Source organism: Chrysochloris asiatica, unplaced genomic scaffold, assembly GCF_000296735.1.
Source record: "Chrysochloris asiatica unplaced genomic scaffold, ChrAsi1.0 scaffold00170, whole genome shotgun sequence".
In the NCBI taxonomy this organism is placed as follows: Eukaryota; Metazoa; Chordata; class Mammalia; order Afrosoricida; family Chrysochloridae; genus Chrysochloris; species Chrysochloris asiatica.
The window spans coordinates 2,870,913-2,878,615 of record NW_006408688.1 but is presented as its reverse complement, the minus strand read 5'-3'; the positions used below and the strand labels follow the sequence as shown (position 1 = coordinate 2,878,615).

At 38.0% G+C, this 7,703-nt stretch overlaps 1 pseudogene; it reads left to right on the top strand.

Annotated features, from left to right (window-relative positions):
* LOC102811047 overlaps window positions 1-5,010 on the top strand; it is a 65,239-nt pseudogene extending 60,229 nt beyond the window's left edge.
* Window positions 5,011-7,703: the final 2,693 nt, after the last annotated feature.

The following is a 7,703-nucleotide window of genomic DNA, read 5'->3' as shown; positions in this document are numbered from 1 at the left end:
TGCTGACCTTGTGGCTAGCAGCCCAATGTGTATCCCAGTATGCTACCAGATGAGTGGTGGATATAAGTTGAAATTTATTTTTTAATTTCTTCTCTGTCAACTTCCAGTTTTCTGGAATCATGATGCCTGGCACACAGTAAATGCTCAGCAAGTAAATTATTTTATTGAGTTATGAGAATTCTGGGGTTGTGATCTAGAAGGTTTTACTTTGAAAACTTTGCATGCAATTTTGGTTCTTTGTCAGAATTACAAACTCCTAACTTAGAGATTTGCATATGGATTTAAACAATAATATTCCATCAAGCAACAAAGTGCTGTTTAAGCAGACACATTGCAAACTCTTGTTATATTGGTAAAATTATATATATTTTTCTAGGGGTAAGAAAGAGTCATACATGAATCTGCACAAAATGTTCAGTTCTATTTCATGGAAAAATAGACTGCAGTTAACATTTCTATAAAGTTCTTAGTTAACTCTTTAAAAAAAATGTTTAATTTAATGTGGTTGAGATCATACACAGGAAAAAAATACACTGCTCTAAGCATGTCTACATTTATAATTCCATGATATTGATTACATTCTTTAGTTGCACAATCATTCTCACCCTCCTTTTCTGAGCTGCACCTCCTCTATTAAAATAAAATCACTGCCCCTAGTGTCCCTATCTAATCTTTTGTGTAGCTGTTGTTCCTTTGATCCTATGCGTTGTTGTTGTTAAGTGCTGTTGAGTCAGTTCTGACTCATAATGACATTGTATAGGGTTTCCAAGAAGCATCTAGTGGATTGAACTGCTGAACTGGTGGTTCGCAGTCCAGTGCTGATCCACAACACCCCACCAGAAGTCCTAGATCCTACAAAGGTAGTTCTTAAAAAAGCATAATGCTCAGACTTCTGACAAAGTGGCAGCCTAGGCAGATATACTGTACAGATCCTCTACAATGTAGATGTTGTTGTTAAGGGCCTTCGAGTTGATTCCGACGCATAGCAACCATGTATAGGGTGTCCAAGGAGCAGCTGGTGAGCTTGGACCACCGACAATGTAAATATGAGAGATTTAATTAATCAGCTACAGTTGATAATTCTGGAACCCAGAGCTTCAGAGGAAAGGATAGAGGAGGAGCTGAACAGGAGTAACTAGAAAGAAGATAGATGGGCAAACTCTTTGATGACTTGGCTCAGTAAAGCTGTCTTGAATTTCTGCCTAATCATTGTGAACTCCTGGTGGAGTGCTATAGGATTAGAACTGGACTACAAATCACAAGGTCAGCAGTTTCAAACCCACCAGCTGCTCCTCAGAAACCATATTCATGGTTACTATGAGCCAGAACTGACTCGAGGACACTTAACAACAGTAACAACAATCATCATGGAAGAGGGTGTCATTTTATGATCATTTACAAACAGTATTTGCAAATAAAAAAATGTAAAGTAAGGATATATGTAAATATCCACAGCTCAAACACTTAAAACCATTTTGCATACTGATTAGATAATTGTTGTTGTTGTTAAATGCCTTTGAGTTAATTCTGACTAATAGCAACCTTATATAGAGTTTCTGAGGAACAGTTGGTGGGTTTGAACTGCTGACCTTGTGGTTTACAGTCCAGTGCTGATCCTATAGTGCCACACCTGGAGTCCAACTAAATAGACATAGCCATAAATTTTAAGAGGTTTTCAAGAATATATATGGCAAAGAGAGTGATCAGGTGTCCTCTTAGCATATTTGTTGTTATTATGTGCTGTGGAGTCAATTTCAACTCATAGCGACCCTGTACAGGGTTTCCGAGGCTGTAAATCTTTACGGGAGCAGAAAGTGTTATCTTTCTCCCACCAAATAACTGGTAGTTTCGAACTGCTGACCTTGCGGTTCTCAGCCCAATTTGTAACCACTACACTACCAGAGCATATTTATATATGTATATAACAAAGGGAGTGATCAGGTGTCTTCTTGGCACATTTACATATGGCAATATTACTAGAAAGAGAATTAATGGTATATGCAATGTATCAATTCAGCAAGCAATTTCGTAACTGTATTTCTTTAAAACTTGTATCTTTCTAGGCTAGTCTCTAAAGAGCTAACAATTTATTTGGTATTTATATAAGACCTAAACCACTGATCTCACAACTTGGCACATACAGTAAAGAGCAACAGCAGCTAAAAATTTAAAAAATGGTAAGGAATAGAATTCTGTACTCATTTCAGAATAGAACCAGAGCAGAATAGAATGATAAAGCCTCAAGTCTTATGGATTTTGAAAAGCAATATGTAGTCCAAGACATTCAACACATTTTTTTCTGCATTTTCCATAACTTTTATCCACACATATTTCTATCCTTTTTGTTTAATAGCATTTCCTCAGTCATTTGTGTGTGTGTGTGTGTGTATGTGTGTGTTAACTGATTTCTACGAATTAGAAAGTTAAGGACCATCCAAATTAAGACTAGTCAACTAAGTGGAAAAAAAAAAGATTTTGTTTGTCTTCATTGTCTTTACTTATGGTAAGAATTGTGTTTGCAGTTTTGTCTTTTTTTGTTGAATGTTGTGTCTGTAAGTGGAACTGATTGGAAACTGTTGTTGGAAGATTAGTTCTTTCATAAAGATGCCTGGAAAGAGCCCTAGAGGTACATGGGTTAAGCACCTCGCTGCTAAATCAAATCTTAGCAATTCAAACTAAGGGTCTGCTTGTTCTTTTCTGTATTATAAGACCACTATGATTTGAAAATGAGGAGTCTTGGTATGGCACTGTAGAACAAGCATGGGCTGCTAACCACATGGTTGGTGTTTCAAGCCTACCTGCTGCTTCTTAGAAACTCTACACAGGGTTGCTATGAATTGGCACTTAACAACAACAACAACATAACTACAAGGGTTAAAGATATCCATGTCCTAATTACTGGAAACTGTGAATATGTTACTTCATTTATAAAAATGGAATATGGGTTGCAAATGGAATTAAGGTTGGTAGCGTCGTGGTTACAAGCTGGGCCGCCGATCTCAAGGTTGAAACTACTAGCCGTTCCAAGGGAGAAAGATGAGGCTCTCTGCTCCCGTAAACATTTACAGCCTTGGACACCCTATAGAGGGTCACTGTGAGTCGGAACCGACTATATGGTACTTAACAACAACAATAGCAATCAGGTGACCATAAAAAAAATATTATCTTGGATTTCCCAGGTGACCCAATGTAGTTACACGGGTTCTTAAAATTGGAAGACGGAGGCAGAAGTTAGGTAAGAGTGATGCCATTTGAAAAGGATTTTAACCTGTAATTATGGCTTTGAATACAAAAGAAAGACCCACTAGCTAAGGAATATGGGTAGACTCTAAAAGCTGGAAAAAACAAAGAAATGGATTCTTGTCTAATGCCTATAGGAAAAAAAAAAAAAAATACAGTCCTGCTAGTCCTTTTAACTTGGCCCAGTGAACTTTAAGCCCATGTACACTTTTGACCTACAGAGTTGTAAGGCAATAGATTTGTGTTGATTTAAGCTTTGAGGTACTTTGTTTCGACCTTGATAGAAAACTCAGCTGGTATATTTGCTTAATAAGTATATTAACACTATTGACCTTCAGAGGGAAAGATCTATTTGAGAATTCAGTGATAATCTTTTAAAAGTTTATTTTATTTTGCTTTATATGCAATATTTTTGGTGTACCTGCTTCATATTATAGCATTATATTTAACACAGATAAAGCACCAGAAATATTTCTTAATCTGTACTATATTTCACTCAAGAATTATGGTCAAATCTGTCTAGGCCGTGCTGATGAAATGAAATGCGGATAGGTCTCTTATGATACAATAGTGATAATCGTTATCAGGATTGATTGTGAGGTTTGGAAATGTAAAGGTATGTTGCAAGGAGGGGAGTGATTAAGTTTTCAGTCTAGGAGCGGAGGTCCCTGGGACCATCAAGGGAGAAGAGTAGAGAGTGGGACCCTACCCAGAGAAGCAGTGATACCTCAGATGGAGGCAGAGACGATGACATGGAAAGATGGAGCAGCTGGGGACTTTAGACACAGAGAGGGAGAGGGGCTGTGTGCTGACGACTGGGGGGTCGGCTTGCAATATATATACCCTTTGGTTGGTTGATGATGCATGGAGGCGATTGTAACCATGACAATGAAACGATATATGATAGGATGAATGTAAAACTACTTTTCTCCCATGTAAACTATGACATAATTCACAATAAAACATTTAAAAAAAAAAAGAAAAGAAGGTCTAGTGGAAGAAGGTGGAGGCAGCGCCTGCTGTTATCAAGAAGCTGGAGGCCAAGAAGGTAGTGAACCCCCTGATTGAGAAAAGGCCCAAAGTTTGGGACACCGAACCCAAAAGGGACTTCACTGCTTTGTCAAATGGCCTAACTACATCTGGCTGCAGCGGCAATGGGCTCGCCTCGACAAAGAGCTGAAAGTGTCCCCTGCCATTAACCAGTTCACCCATGACTTGTAGGGTCAGACAGCCACTCAGCTACTGAAGCTTCCCACAAATACAGGCCAGAGATGATGCAGGAGAAGAAGATGAAGGAGGACAAGCTGCTCTCCCCAGCTCAAAAGAAGGCTACTGGCAAAGGGGGTGTCCCCACCAAAAGGCCTGCATTCTGTGAGCTGGGGTCCTCTCTGGAGAAGAACAAGTCCCAGCTGGTGGTGATCACACAGGACATAAAGCCCATTGAGCTGGTTGTCTTCTTGCTGGCCTTGTATCATAATATGGGTGTTCCCCACTTCATTATTACCGTCAAGGCCCAACTTGGATGGCGGGTCCACAAGAAGACTTGTACCACTGTGGCCTTTACACAGGTGAAGTCGGAAGACAAAGGATCTCTGATAAGTTGGTAGAAGCCATTTGGACCAAGTACAACGACAGATGCACGAGAACTGATGTCACTGGGGAAGCAATATACTAGGCCCCAAATCGGTGTCTTGTTTCACCAAGTTGGAGAAGACAAAGGTCAAAGAACTGGCTACCAAATTGTGCTGGTTTCTCTGTACATACAACTAAATTCCTTCTTCAGCTCAAAGAAGAAAAAAAAAAAAAATTCTGGTCAATAGCATTGCTTTTTAGTATCATTGTCATTAAAATAATAGTTTGACAACATTTTGATTACCACCATCTTCAGAACAACAACAACAACAAAAATGAATGAAAAGAAAGTATTAAAAAGTGATTATATTGAAAATTTCCCTTACAAGCCCCAAGCTTTTCTAGAAGACCTTTGCAACTATGACTTACTTCAGACTGTAAATTTTTCTCTCAGGGTTTGATTTGTGTGCAGAGAAATATATATATTTTATATAAACCTATGAAATGTTTCTATTCTGTTTAGACAGCCATAAAAAGTTTTGAAAATTTTCATTTTCAAAAAGAATTCTGGAGCATGTAGTTCCATAATTTTGATTTCATATTTCTCTCTGTTCAGTGACAAATTTATAACATCCATTCAATAGTAAATTTTGCAGCCTGCTGCAACGGGCTATATGCTATCGCTTAGTACATCTATTAATTTCAAAGAGTATTTTTTGTTAGCCATAATTTATAAAAACCTCTGTGTTATTTATTACCAGATCTCTATTGATCATCTGGTTTAGGGATGTTTATTGCTTGGTTTATTTGAATGAGGGAAACAGGAAAACAGTAAGACCTTTGGGTATTAATGTTATACATGTGGGTAGACACATTATCATCCAAAGAAAGAAAGTTGGTATTAGAGGTTGACTTGAATAAAATGTTGGCAATTGCAGTCTAAATGAGAGACTGGTCAAATCATTAACAGAATAAACTTGCCAAAGAATATATATCTGTTTATTTACAGACATGCACATTTGCATATATTAAATTAATTTACCAGGTCTAAAGTAGCTTGTGCTTCAGCTGTAAACTTTTCACATGCAGTTCAATGAATTGCTTTTATATGGCTTTTCTAGTCATGAAGTTGGCACCAACAAAATTATTGGCTGTATCACATCTTATAAGAAATTGATCAGTTTCTGATCAATTACAGATGACACAATCTTCCTTGGTGAAAGCAATGAGGAATTGAAATACTTATTGATGATTATTAAAGATTAACAGCTTTCAGTATGGATTGCATCTCAATATAAAGAAAATGAAAATCATCGTAAGTGGACCAATAAATACCAAAATTATAAGTGGACAAAAGGTTGAAGTTGTCAAAGATTTCAATTTGCTTGTATGTTCCATTAATGCTCATGGAAACAGCAGTCAAGAAATCAAAGGATGTATTGCAGTAAGTAAATCTGCTGAACAAGACCTCTTTAAGGTGTTTAAGAGCAAAGATGTCAATTTGAGGACTAAGGTATGTCTGACAAAAGCTATGGTATTTTCAATCTCCTCATATGCATGTGAAAGTTAAACAATGAATACTAAAGCCCTTAGAAAAATCAATGCATTTAAATAATGATGATGGAGAAGAACATTGAAAGCACCATGGACTGCCAGAAGAACAAACAAATCTGTCTTGGAAGAAGTACAGCCAGAAAGCTCCTTAGAAGTAAGGATGGCAAGACTTCATCTCTGGTACTTAGAACATACTATCAGGAGGGTCCAGTCCCTAGAGAAAGACGTCAGGCTTGGAAAAGTGGAGGGTCAGCAAAAAAGAGGCAGAAACAATGGACGGAAATATAATGACAATTGTGAGGATGAATGGCCCAGTACTGTTTTGTCCAGTTTTGCTTAGTGTCACAATAACTCAGAATTTGCTAGACGTTACATAACAACAAGAGGACTGGGTAGTTACTTAGCAAATTGAGTGATTTACAGTCCATCAAGGGGATTAGTCAGTGTAAGGTCCTAGTGGGTGGACCATATCATGATATCAACAAAATTTAGTGTTGTTGTTAAGTGCCATCAAGTTGGTTCCAATTCTTAAATATTCTTTATATGATTTGTGGTGCTATAATTTTATTGCATTAGCAAATATGCTGCACAAGACCTTTTTAAAGTGTTGAAGAACAAAGATGACAGCTTGAGGACTAAGATGCACCTGACTCAAGCCATAGTATTTTCAATAACCTCATATGCATGCAAAAGCTGGACAGTGAATAAAGAAGACCTTAGAAGAATTGATACTTTTGAGTTATGGTGTTGGAGGAGAATATTGAAAGTGCCATGGGCTGCCCAAAGAACCAATAGATCCGTTTTGGAAGAAGTGCAGCCAGAGTGCTCCTTAGAGGCCAAGATGACAAACTTCATCTCTCATACTTTGGACATATTTTCAGGAGGAACCAGTTGCTGGAGAAGGATATCATGTTTGGTAAGGTGGAGGGTCAGAGAAAAAGAGGAAGACCCCCAACGAGATGGATTGGCCAAGTGGCAGCATCGATGGGCTCAAGTGTGGCAACAGTATTGAGGTTGGCCCAGGATCTGGCAGTGTTTCGTTCTGCTGTGCATAAGGTTATTATGGGTTGGTACCAACTCAATGGCACCTAACAACAACAAAAAAAAAAAATTTATGGACACAGAAAACCTTATCTTTCTTCCATGGCTTGTGGCTTGTGGATTTAAAGTGCTGACCTTGTGGTTTGCATCCAGTAGTTATCCTACAGATCCACATCACTCTTTTTGACAAGAGTTATTGTGAAGTGCTGTCAAGCTAGTTCCAACTCATACTGACTCTGTTTAGGGTTTTCTAAGAGCGATTGGTAAGTTTGAACTGTCAATTTTATGGTTATTAG